General features: G+C 48.4%; 1 protein-coding gene across 6 annotated transcripts in view; it reads right to left on the reverse strand.

Annotated features, from left to right (window-relative positions):
* FARP2 (FERM, ARH/RhoGEF and pleckstrin domain protein 2) overlaps positions 1-7,464 on the reverse strand; it is a 76,741-nt gene extending 69,277 nt beyond the window's left edge. For 4 of the 6 annotated variants that reach the window (XM_032697518.1, XM_032697523.1, XM_032697522.1 and 1 more), the window contains exon 1: positions 3,363-3,407. The gene's annotated coding sequence lies outside the window, so the exon portion shown is untranslated. Of the gene's footprint in view, positions 1-3,362; positions 3,408-7,098 lie in introns of those variants that run through there. The other 2 variants (XM_032697520.1, XM_032697519.1) reach the window with 2 other exon arrangements.
* Between the last annotated feature and the right edge of the window lie 4,684 nt (positions 7,465-12,148).

Below are 12,148 nucleotides of genomic sequence, written 5' to 3' on the forward strand. Positions count from 1 at the left end.
GCTGAGACCACCACAGGGAGCCTCCAACCTCCCAGCTGACCGTGCACGCGTGAGAATCACAGAAGGGCTGGAAAAAAACATCAAGTCCAACCATTAACCCAGCACTGCCAACACCATCACTAAACCATGCCCCCAGATGCCCCATCCACACGTCTTTTGGACACTTCCAGAGATGGGGTCTCCACAACTGCCCTGGGCAGCCCATGCCAGTACCTCACCACCCTTTCAATGAAGAAATTTTCCCTAATGTCCAATCTAAACTTCCCCTGGCACAACTTGAGGCCGTTTCCCCTTGTCCTGTCCCTTGCTGCCTGGGAGCAGAGCCTGACCCCCACCTGGCTCCACTCTCCAGTCAGAGAGTTGCAGAGTGAGAAAGTCCCCTGAGTCTCCTTTTCTCCTGCAGCTCCCTCAGCTGCTCCTCATCAGAGCTGGGCTCCAGACCCTTCCCCAGCTCTGCTGCCTTTCTCTGAACGTGCTTCAGGGATCCGAAATTGAATCCAGTATGAAGGATGATCTCAACATAAAAGTGGGTACACACTGCCCAGTGTCCAACTTACCAGCTTTGGGTGACAAATAAGCAGAAAGTTTCTTTCTCAAAGCGTTTTGTGCGTATTCTTTTGCTGAACTCCTTGGTTTGTGTGGCCACACAGCCAAGGAGAAAAACTTAGGTCAGAAATTTTAAAATCACCCTAACAGCAAAAGTCAGCAGAGAGAGGTGCCCAGGTTACATCTCCAAGTGCTGATCTGAAGAGAAACCAGACCTCAGTGTCATCTGTAGCCCCCTGACACTGTGTCCCTTATCATGTAACCGCACTGTAAGATTTTTGCTGGGCAACTGGAGCTGCCCAGGATTGGTCACACTCCTCACGAGGCTGTTTATTAGCCACCTGCTCTTAAAGTTAGTGCTTTGTGAGCACATTCATCCCCTTCTGAATAAACAGCTCCTGGAAGGGACAGACACTGCAGTTACCCAAAAGGAAAAAAATGCACGCAGCGACAGCCGAGGCAGAACACGGAGCAGCCCCGTGGCAGAGGCCTCAGCAGCCTCCCCTCCAGCTGGAGCCAGCCGCTTCCTGAGGCAAGGCAGGCAGGCAGGCCACCCAAATCTGGACTGATGAGGAGCTCCTGGGTATTCTCACTGCCCTTGGTCACCCGCCAGGAGAGACCAAAGTCATTTCAAACAGAAACTGCAGATGTCAAAGTCCTTCCCCACAGGTGGTAACAGAAAAAGTGAACTCAAAAGGGCTTGGCCTTGTGTCTTGCTAATGACATGTTCCTAAAAATATTTACCCTGGCCAGTACATATTCAGATTTTAAAGGCCTAACAAGCACTAGGCAGAAAATGCAATGTGCAGAAGTAAGCCTGATCCCCAGAAGAGCCGTGCCCTGCCTGCTGTGGCAGCTGGGAGCAGGTCTCCATGCCACATCCCATTCCCTGCCAGAGCACTCTACTAATGCCATCCTAACTATTAACAATCCCCAAACAGCCTCGTCTGCTCCCACTGCCTCCAAAACCCAACGTGTGAGGAATGTTAACCAAGCCAAGCACTATTTCCAGTTTCACCACCAATTAGTTACCTATCATGTTTTATGTACTCTGACAACATATGACACTTCCTGACAAGGACCATTGTGCCATGGTTTGAGAAACACTTCAGTTCAGGGGGCTGACTACATGAAAGGAGGAGGAAAATGGACCAGTGAAGCCTGAGACATGCTGCAAGCACCAGGAAGATCAAGAGGTTCTGCAGGCAGAGCAGACTGTCCCACAGCACTGAGAGCCTCCTGCCCCAGGCGAGCCACAACACAGCCTCACCAATGAGAAACTAAAATGCAACGTTACCACAGTATTAGTGGTTCTAAGACAAAAATCTTCCTTCATTGCCCCTCCCTGAACTTGTCTGCACCTAGTGCTTGTCCTGATAATGTCCTATAAATTAGGACCAGGCATCAAACCTATATCAGCTCCTTATTGCTTTCAGCCCTAAGTGAAGGAGCATATAAAACAAAACTCATGAAATTTAGACAGCTGTATATAATTATTTTAATTTTTGTACTTTGTTTTTTTGTCATCTTTTTTGAATAGCTTTTAAGTCACAATGAGTTTCATCTTCTACTTGGATGGAACAAACTTATTTTTCAGAAGCAAGATGGTGTTTTCATCTAGCAGCAAATCTGGAAAGGCAGCTTACACCTGAGGACATGCAAGATCACAGAAACACAGAGTGGCTGGGGTTAGAAGGGACCTTAAAGCCCACCTTGTTCCAACCCCCTGCCATGAGCAGAGACACCCACCAAATCAGGTTGCTCCAACCCCATCCAACATGGCCTTGAACACTTCCAGGGATGATACCAAGGGCTTTCAAAGGAAATCCTCTGAGCGCAGTGTCTTTTGGTCAGTGACAGGGTCACTGTGATGGTCCATCCCTCGCCCGTGCAGAAGGCAGGTCTGAAGTAAGGCCACTTTCCCTGCTGCCCAGTGTGAGCAGGGTGATCCCTGCCTCCCATACAGAGGGATCCCCACTGCCTGTGCACGGCAGGAGCACGCACGGAGCAGCACGGAATCGCTCTCAGATCAGGTCCCTTCAGCCACCAGAACCAAACCTTCCTCTTTTAACTCCCTCACTAAGCAACAGGCCACCCCTCAAGCATCACTACACCGAGCCGGCACTAAGTGATGCACCAGGAACCCACCCACCGCAATGAAGAGCTTGCACAAAGGCTCCCAGTGGCCCGCTGTGACAGCAGAGACACGTCTCCGTGCCGCCCGGACCCCACACTCCCCTCCGACCACCGTCCCTCCACACGGCCGTGAAGGGTCTCCACACGCCGGCCTGGAAGGAGCTGGACGTGCCCGTCCCCGCCAGGGGAGCGGAGCTTCGGGAGCACTTCTCTGACCGAGCAGCGGCAGTGAGAGCGGTCATGAAAGCGGGATGAGCCCAGGGGTCGCTCGCAGGGAGGCGGGTGCAGGGGAAGGGGCGCTCACACACTCCCGCCCCGACCGCGCCGCGGCGGGGCCGCCTAGGCCAGGTCTCCCCGCCAACCCCCGGGGTAAGGCGCTCCCGACGCCCCGGTAGCCAGAACCCCCCCGTCCCCGGGGGCTGGCGGAGCGCGGGCCGCACACCGCGGTCCCCTCCCCGCCGGGCTCCCACGCAAGCGGCGCGGCAGCGGCGGAAGCGCAGGCGGGGCGGGCCGAGCCACCGGCCTGAGGCGCCGCTCGCCGGCAGCGCCGCTACAGTTCCCCCCCTCCCTCCGTCCCTCCCTCAGCTCCCGCTCCACCGGCTGTGTGGTCGGGTCGGTCCAGTCCGATCCGATCCGATCCGGTCTGATCCGGTCCGGTTCCGGTCCCGCTCCCCGCTCACCTCAGAACCGGGCCCGTCCCGCCGCTGCCGCCGCCGCCGCCCGCGCGCACCGGCCTCGCGCCGGCCCCGCCCCGTCCCGCGCCGCGCGTCCCCATTGGCCGGTAGGGGAGGGGGCGGGGCTTTACGGGGGCGGGGCTTTACGGGGGCGGGGCCGGCCCCACCCGGGGGGCGGTAACGGGACGCGGGGCAGCCCCGGGGGGCTCCGGACGGAGCCCCCCGGGGCTGCCCCGGGTCCCGTTACCGCCTCCCCGGGTGGGGTCGGCCCCGCGCACGGAGCACCAGCGATGCTGCGGAAGAAGAGAAGGCACGGGTGCTGCACCCACAAGCCACCACAGAGGCGTCCACGTAGGTGGCCAGGAGCACGAGAAACGCGAGGGGCCGCCTTGTTTCTGAGAACTTTTAAGCCTTTTCACGACAATTTGAAAAGCAAAGTGTTAACGTGGCGTGTGACTTTTGTAATAGCAAACGCACACCAATCGCGCAGAACAGCCCTTTCAGCCCCGGAGCGGCTTCGCCGCTCTCGCCCACAGAAAAAAGGGCGACTCGCGAATTGAATGAGTTATTCCTGACTAGCAGCATTCTCACCTCTTCAAAAGAACAAAAGATACAAGGTTTTAGGAAATGTATTCCGTGATTTGTTCTCCTTAAAAAGCGAAATGAAGCTGGAGAATCTCATGGATACAAAAAAAAAAAAAAAAATAAATAGGAAAGCTGCAAAAGTATAGCCGGCATTTTAGACAACTCCATTCATAACATCAACTGTGATTTCATTAAAGTGAAGTGCTTTCATTACTGGTACAGCTTTCTCAGTGTTCTATTTGCCTGCCATTTGCTTGGCTCTTCCATAGGCAATAGAAACCGAGCAAGCAGGTTTATTTGCAACTTAAGTGCTAATACAGTTTCGAGTCCTTCCAAGTGCCGACACTTCAGAGTCATCTTCATTTCAATCACTTGCTTTAACATCTAAAAAGAGCACTAAAGTTTTCTTGTGGAAAAAAGCAGCTGCTGCTAAGCCTGAGAATAAATCTGATGTGATCACTTTAAAAGCCACATATGACCATGCTCAGGTAGAGGAAGCAATAATTACAGATATGGCAGAGTCTTTAGAAGCATCAACACCCTGCTGCTCCTTTTTATGCTTCATTCTTTAGTCCAGACTTTTATTGTTCACCCAAAACACAAGTAATTTACTGTGCTGAAACAACCCAGTAAGGAAAAGGTGCAAAGGTTCAGCACATTTAAGTGTCCACATCCCCAGCACCTCTGTCTTACACTCAGCTCATTTCTGGCCTTTCTACCCACACAGGCAAAAAAATTGTTTTCCATCATGTCATCGAATCACAGAATGTTTTGGGTTGGAAGGGGCCTAAAAGACCATCTCATTCCAACATACTGCCATGGGCAGGGACACCTTCCATTATCCCAGGTTGCTCCAGGCCCTGTCCAACACGGCCTTGGACATTTCCAGGGATGGGGCAGCCACAGCTTCTCTGGGCAACCTGTGCCAGGGCCTCCCCACCCTCACAGGGAAGCCATTCCCCCTTGTCCTGTCACTCCAGGCCCATGTACCAAGTCTCTCCATAGATCTCTTGGAGCCCCTTCAGGTACTGAAAGGCCACAGTTAGGTCTCCCTAAAACCTCTCCTCCAGCCTGAACAATCCCAATTTCCCAGCATTTCCTTATATAATATATATATATTATATTAGAGGAGTCACCATCCATTTTCACACTTCTACCCACACACTTAGAACCAGGCTGCAAACAGACATATGGCATCACCTGCCACCACAGGCAGGGGAAGGGACAAGACTCCAGTTTTCCAGTCTAGAAGATGACAGCTCTACCCTCTGCAATTCCTACTCCCAAGCAAACACAGTACAAATAGGAAGTGCCTTATCAGGCTGAACCTCTGTTCTACACACTCAATCATTTAATAAATCCTCGTCAACTCTAATAAAAACCATGCTTGAGGTGTGATTTTGAAACTTAAAAGAGGGAGTGGATGGTTATCTGACCCACTCTACCCAGACTCAGCAGTATGTTGTTCATGGTTACCCACAAAGACCTCTGAGTTTCCGTAACACCCATGAAGTCAAACTTTCCAACCATCCAGGCAGTGTTTGAAGCCTTTACAGCAGGAGGAGGAAAAGTTTAGAGAACAAAGCCAGAAGAAGAAGAATGTCATCACACATGAAAGCCTGCTGTTGCTGTTGGAAGGATGCAGTGTCAGAACAAAGTACAACTTTCTCTCTGTGAGAAAGAAACTGATAACAAGCTGTAACTCACTCACTGAACTAGCATAACAGATAATCTACACCATATTCTCCTCTTGGCCTGAGAGGGACAATTAGAATTGCCCTCATACTATACCATGATGTCATCTCTTTCTTTAATCAGCCTCTGGATGAGGATGGAGGAAGTCCTTCAAAGCAGACTTCTTATCAACCAAGAAAAACAGCACCTGGAAAAGCTTCTTTCAGAAGCCTTTCAGATCCTTCAGATCCTTCACCATGGCAAAGAGAAACTCTGCAGGCTGAAAAATTATACCTATTGCTGATTTTGTCAGCATATATTTTCCAAATACACACTACAAAGCTCTGTCTCTCAGAGCTCTGCTATCTCATAACAGCAAGGCAAGCAGTTTCAAAAGCTTACATTGTGTCTCCCCTTCTGTCTACAGCAGCTGGTTGGCACAGTGGAAATAATTACAATCATTTAAGCCAGCATTTTATACCTTGTACACCAGACTAACTGGGCCACACACCACCAGTTCACTTCTCTAGTGTGTTGTACTGGGACTTTGCAATGGCAACACATGTGGGCATGCCAAGGATGAAGATGGAAAGATGGATTGGTATGGATTTCATTACAGGTAGGTCACTGAAAGCACCAGAATCGCTTCTGGGGCACTTCACAGAGCTTTGACTGCCACAGTTCACTGCCATCGTCCTACTTTGGTTCAGGCCAGTGCCTTGTACAACAATTCTCCCACCCATTACCACCTGGAGATATTCAACAATTTGCTGTAGACATGGTTAACCTAAGACTAAGCACAGTGTCACTTAGGCCTAACTGCAAGGGCTGAGAGCTTTCTCCACAGGATCACTCTTTCTTCCACCACTTTTGAGGACCTGGTGTCACACTACCAGCTGCAGAGCACCTCAGAGGTCCACTAAGGGAAAAACCCGCATTTCCACCACTGTGTTCACATCTTAGATGGACTGTCACGACAACCAGTGACCGCCCTGGCCATATTCCTGGTCTGGAAATGTTTCAGCCCTGAAGAGTTCAGCAAAGTACTTTCCAGTCTGTAATGGTCTGTGCAGCAGAACCAGACAGAGACTAGTTGTCTCATCTCACCAAACCATTTTCTGGATTGCCTTCTACATCACCTTAGATATCTCAGTAGAGACCAGTCTATATGGATCAATAAATCATTCCTCAACCTGTCTCATCACTGATTAAGAAGTTCTCTACCAACAAAGAGCACCAGTTCCTTTCTGAAATAGCAAACCAAGTCAATTTCAGTGACTAGAGTGTGTTGTTGTTCTGTACTCACAGCCCACTAGTACCCTAGATGGTAGAAAAATGAAAAGAGTGAAATCGTAGAATTTGATCAATGGCCAACTGTCATTAGCAAATGGCAAAATATTCAAGTCAAGGTGAACAGGAATTGCTGGATAATGGGAGATATGATCCACATGATCAGCACAAAGAATGAACAACACAGCCATACCTGCACATTGCCAGAATTACTCTCTCACTGTTAAAATTGACCTGCAGGCACAGGAGAAATACTGTTCTTCCACAGCAACGAGTGCAGACACTTCAAAAACAGGTAGAATGCACCTTGTTCTACTGGCAGAGATGGGATGGCAAAGGCACTCAGCAGTAACAGTACCCTGCTAAACCAACTTGAGAAACTGATTTTCATGCTACCGATATTTGTAGACTCTGTGGGGGGAATTTTCCACTTCCAATCTTAAATACTACTGTCCCCCAACAATCGTGCTCTAGCACTTCTCAGAGAAGGAAGTCTTTGGACTTCTCAGATTGCTCCCCTTTGGGGTATTTTTCAGGAGCCCATCTACACACATTGCAGCTACCAATTAGATTGGCCTTTATAAAGTGCAAAGTCCACCAGCCTCAGCCTGTGACCTAGGATTAAACTCTCAATATTAACCAATTCTTTAGAACAGGCCTGGTCACTTGTGTACAGGAAAAACCTCTGCTAACAGAAAAAAACCCAAGAGGTTGCAACCCCTTTTTGCAATCATCTACTTTGACTTTCAGAATTGCATCTGTATTTCAGCTTGGCTCTCATGGTGAAAGTGGCAATTAGAACAAGTCAATTAAGCACAGCATGTGTTCATACCTGTGCACACAGAGACACACTCGCTCAGCAGCTTCTCTCATTCTGATTAGTGAACTTGTCCAAACACGTCCTCCCTACCCAGAAGGTTCAGTCTGTAGCCAGCAGCAGTTCTGAAGCCACAGCACAAAAATCAAGAGCGTAGACAAGCTACAAGCTGCAGAGAAAAACAGCTGCTGAGCCACGACACTGGAACAGAAGTGCAGGCAAAATCCGACAACTGTGTCTCCTGCGGTTTTCATCCACAGGTAAAAGCTCAGGCACAGACAATCCCTTATTGCCCCCACGTGGTACATCGATCCTATTGCACAAGAGCACAAATATGCCCAGAATTCCACTAAATTCGCTTTAAATTGAATCCTAAGTTTTTCTGATAGATGTTACTTCTGTGACTGTAACAGCTTAAATGTTAAGCAGATATCAGTCTTTTCTACAACTACACCTCTTATTTCTCTCTTGCACATAATGAGCCTGCACAATGAGGGTAACCAAGTATGTCTGAAGCAGCAAGGCCTGAAAAAAAAGCCATATGACTGGGAATGTCAGAAAGCTCCATCCTTTTTTTTATTTTTAAATCCCATTGAGGTTCACCTCATTTCCTTGCCCATCAAATCAGGCTGGGATTTGTTACCTCAGAGGAGCTCCAGTCATAACTTGTACTGTGCCTCAAAGATCTACATCAACAATTTCTATGTTTGAGTGGTGGGGAACAAGACATCCCCAAACAGAAACCATCACTCCCCCAAAATCTGAAATTCTGATAAGAAAGGTCACCTCACCTTCACGATTAACTTTAGTCAAAACAACTACAAAAAAACCCAGTTAATAAGGATTTATGTTTAAAAGAAATGAAGGAGAAAAAGGCCTAGTTCTATTTTGTGGACAGGACACTTAATAATAAAAAGATAAAGTTAGAATCTCTAAATACTAGACACAGATAAGCCTGGCAAATATTTTACTGCCAAATAAACCCGAGCTGAGGCTGTCAGTAACATAGACCATTCTGCCCTAAGTTCCTTTCAGAAATGAGGCAGCTAAGCACAGACTGCTGGCAAACCAAACTGGCAGATTCCCCACTCTGCTCCCAACCAAAGGGATTGTTCCAGCTGTTTGTGCCAGGACACAGAGCACAGCAGTCCCACTGCTGCCGAGAGCCAGACCCCAGGGTGAGCCCAGCTGTCGGACACACGGACAACTATCCCTGCCACGCTGTGTTTCCATGTTTCAAAGCAGCCTGAGGTTAACTGATGGGCAGGAAAGGAAGATTCAAACCAGTTTTCTTGCTCTAGGTACAAACTTCCAAAGAGAGCGAAATACTCCTGGAGAGCCAAATCACATATTCTCTGCAGGGCAGAAGCTCCAAACTCAGAGCCAGTACCACTATAGGAACAGCTTGACCTAGGTTTTAGGCTCTCCCTTGTGGAAAAGCTTCTTAAAAATAAAAATTAATCAAGAACATTAAAACAACGGGGGAATTGCAAATTGTGAGGCACAGGAGTGGGCATGTTCTGAACAAAGCCTTTTACTGTCAGTGCCTTTCTCTTTCTTAAGAAATATGCTGTTGAAGAAGCACAGGATCTGTTTTAATGAATGTTTTGGATTAGTTCTCAGGGTGTGTTTATTTACCTATTCAATAAAATAGGTTGAGTTACCTTCACATCACTTGGGAGCTCCTCTGCTTCCTACATGGGTTTTTCCCATGAATTTTTGGCTTCTGCTTATAAAAAAAAAAAAGGTAACTCCTTTTCATTGCCCCACCAGCTTCAAATTGTTTCTCAATAAAAAACATAGGAACAGCCAACCTGAGGCACTTCAAACATGATGCCTCAACGTGGCCAAGTTGCTAATGGAAGGCATGACTTATAGCTCAGATCTCACTGAGTTTTTCCATGTCTTCCTTGATGCAACTTATACGGTTGAGCAGAAATTTCCACCTGGCAACGTGGATCCCTCTTGGAACACAGCCATGCCTCAAATCTGACACCAGTTACATCACCACAAATGATATGTGCAAAGCTAAGAGCCAGGTAGGGCTGGTACAGAGCATAAACAACTGGCTGCTTCAGTTCTACAAACCTGTTTGCACCGGGTCTAAAAGGGATCAGGGTAAGCTCTAGGCTTGGGAGAGAGAGTAGAGCTCCTCGTTCTTTTCCTGTCTAGGAGTTCAGTGTTTCCAACAGCAGTCAAAGCACTGCACTGCTTGCTCTGTGGGACTGCTCCATACAGCCAAGCAGGCTGGCTGTGGGGCTGCCTCTGCTCTCACCACAGGTAGTTTCCCAAAAGTGTGTTGTTCTCCATCTGAGGCAGCCGGATGCCTCCTCTACCTCGCTGGACTAACAGGCTCTCATTCCTGTGGGTGGGAGCGAAATTCATTTGTCTCCTGCATTTCAAGCACCGAAACTAAACTTGCAAACACACAGCTACATCAGATCTTGCCTTGCTACTGCAGAAACTTCACAATGAACCTGAAACTCGGGCACACCCTGCCATGGCTGTGAGCCAGGCCCAGGTGATCCCGTCGTGTCTGGGCTGCACTGGCAGCATGGCTGGCCACCACACCACCTCCTAGGCAACCTTCTTCCTCCTCATACTCGCTCCATTCTCAGTTTCTGGGCTTGACCCATAATGACATCAAATGTGGTCACCTGGTCACTGGTTTCATCCTGGTTTCAGCACCGTTCAAATCTCCATATAAAAGGACACACGAGCGGGTGACAGCACCTCGCGGGTTTGGGGTGATGGAGAGGTTCATCAGGAAACAACTACACGGCCAAGGTCTCCTCCAGCTCAAGGAGAATACCTGCCCCACTGGTAAACTGGCCTGCATTGCCAGCCATGTGCCTTCCAGGCTCTCTGAAGGAACAGGACGTGCAGCAGCCCAGAGCCACGCTCAGCATCTCCAGGAAGAGGTGGCAGACACGGTGGGAACAGTGCCCTGAGACAAAAAGCTGCTGGCAGAACTGTTGACTTTCGAGAGAAATGCCCTGGGGAATCGTGGGCTGTGGGAAAAGCTCTAGAGCAAGCTGAGTTATGAAGTGTTTTAATCACAGCTTTCTTCCACTGCAGGAATCCTTTAAGTGTTTCTTTCTGGCTTTCTCTCTCTCTGTCAGCAGGAGCCCTGTGTTAAGCTCTTCGTGCACTATTCAATACACAACACTGAGAAAACAGCAAATAGGGAGGAGCATAGAGTTCCCTGGAGTCCTTTGCATTGAATTGCAGTACGATGTCTTCCCAAGCAACAGTTTCAATTCTTCCCAAAGACTTTATGGATTATATTCTTGCACATTACCCAGACTGTAAGCAATTAGCAACCTTGTTTGCCCTCTAGTTCAGACACCTCCCTAAAGTATGCAGCATGTCAGAAACTATTACTAAGTGTCCAGAAAAATGCAGGAAAAGTGACATTTTGAATTTTTTGTTACCCAGAGGTCAAGAAAAAGGAGTTAGTAGATATTTTGTTCATTTTTTTTGGTTTTTTTTAACCACTAAATCTCTGTAACAAGCCAGGAAAATTCTGATGGAAATCCCTCTTCAGGGCACAAAAGCAAGATAAACCAGCAAGAACACCATGGAGTAGCCCAAGAAGCAGACACACAAGGTGTGCCTAGCCGTGTCCAGACACCCAGAAAGATCCAGACAATATCTGGCTGTGTGGAGCAGGAGCATTATCTGAAAACAAGGCACTTTTCTGCACTCATGCTGTCAACTCAGATAGAAACAGCAGAGGATTCAACTGACATCAAAGTCACAACTCATGAATCTGAATTTCTTTCAGTCTTGGGAGGATTTCCTACTAATTGCGAGCTTCAGTGAAAAACTCCATCCCTTTTTGCACTGGACTTTTCAACATGGTTGCCCAGGGAAGTAAACTGGTAGTGCATTAAGGGAAAGGCTGAATACAGTCCGTTTTGGTAGCATTTGTTAATGAAATGCCAAGCATTCTTTTCCTCTCTCATCACAGGACAGCTTTCTCCTCAGTCACTCAATCTGTGGTTGATAGTGTTTATGAGGAGAGAGGTATGACTAATTCATCCACAGGCTGTCACCCAAATGGAAAGCCTGAGAGCAAGCAGTGTAAATCTGATCTCAGGCCCAGCCATCCTAATATTCAAAACAGCCTGGAAAAGGCTCTGAATGATCTCCACCCTCATTCCTTGCTGAAGAGCTGCAGTGGCCAGGGAGTAAGCTCCAACTACCCTCTTCAGAAAAGGGAACATGTGGGCATCCAAGCCACCATCACTCTAACTAGCACAAGTGGAACCTACAAAAATGTTACCCTAAAAGTATAAATGAAATACGAGAAAAACGCCAGGAGCTTGCAGGATCCCAAATGGAAGGAACAAAGAAAGGGCAGGACTCTAACAAACTAAGAGAAAAATCTACTGAGTGGCACAGAGATGATCAGATCCTAGAA

This window comes from Chiroxiphia lanceolata, chromosome 10 (assembly GCF_009829145.1).
Source record: "Chiroxiphia lanceolata isolate bChiLan1 chromosome 10, bChiLan1.pri, whole genome shotgun sequence".
Classification (NCBI taxonomy): Eukaryota; Metazoa; Chordata; class Aves; order Passeriformes; family Pipridae; genus Chiroxiphia; species Chiroxiphia lanceolata.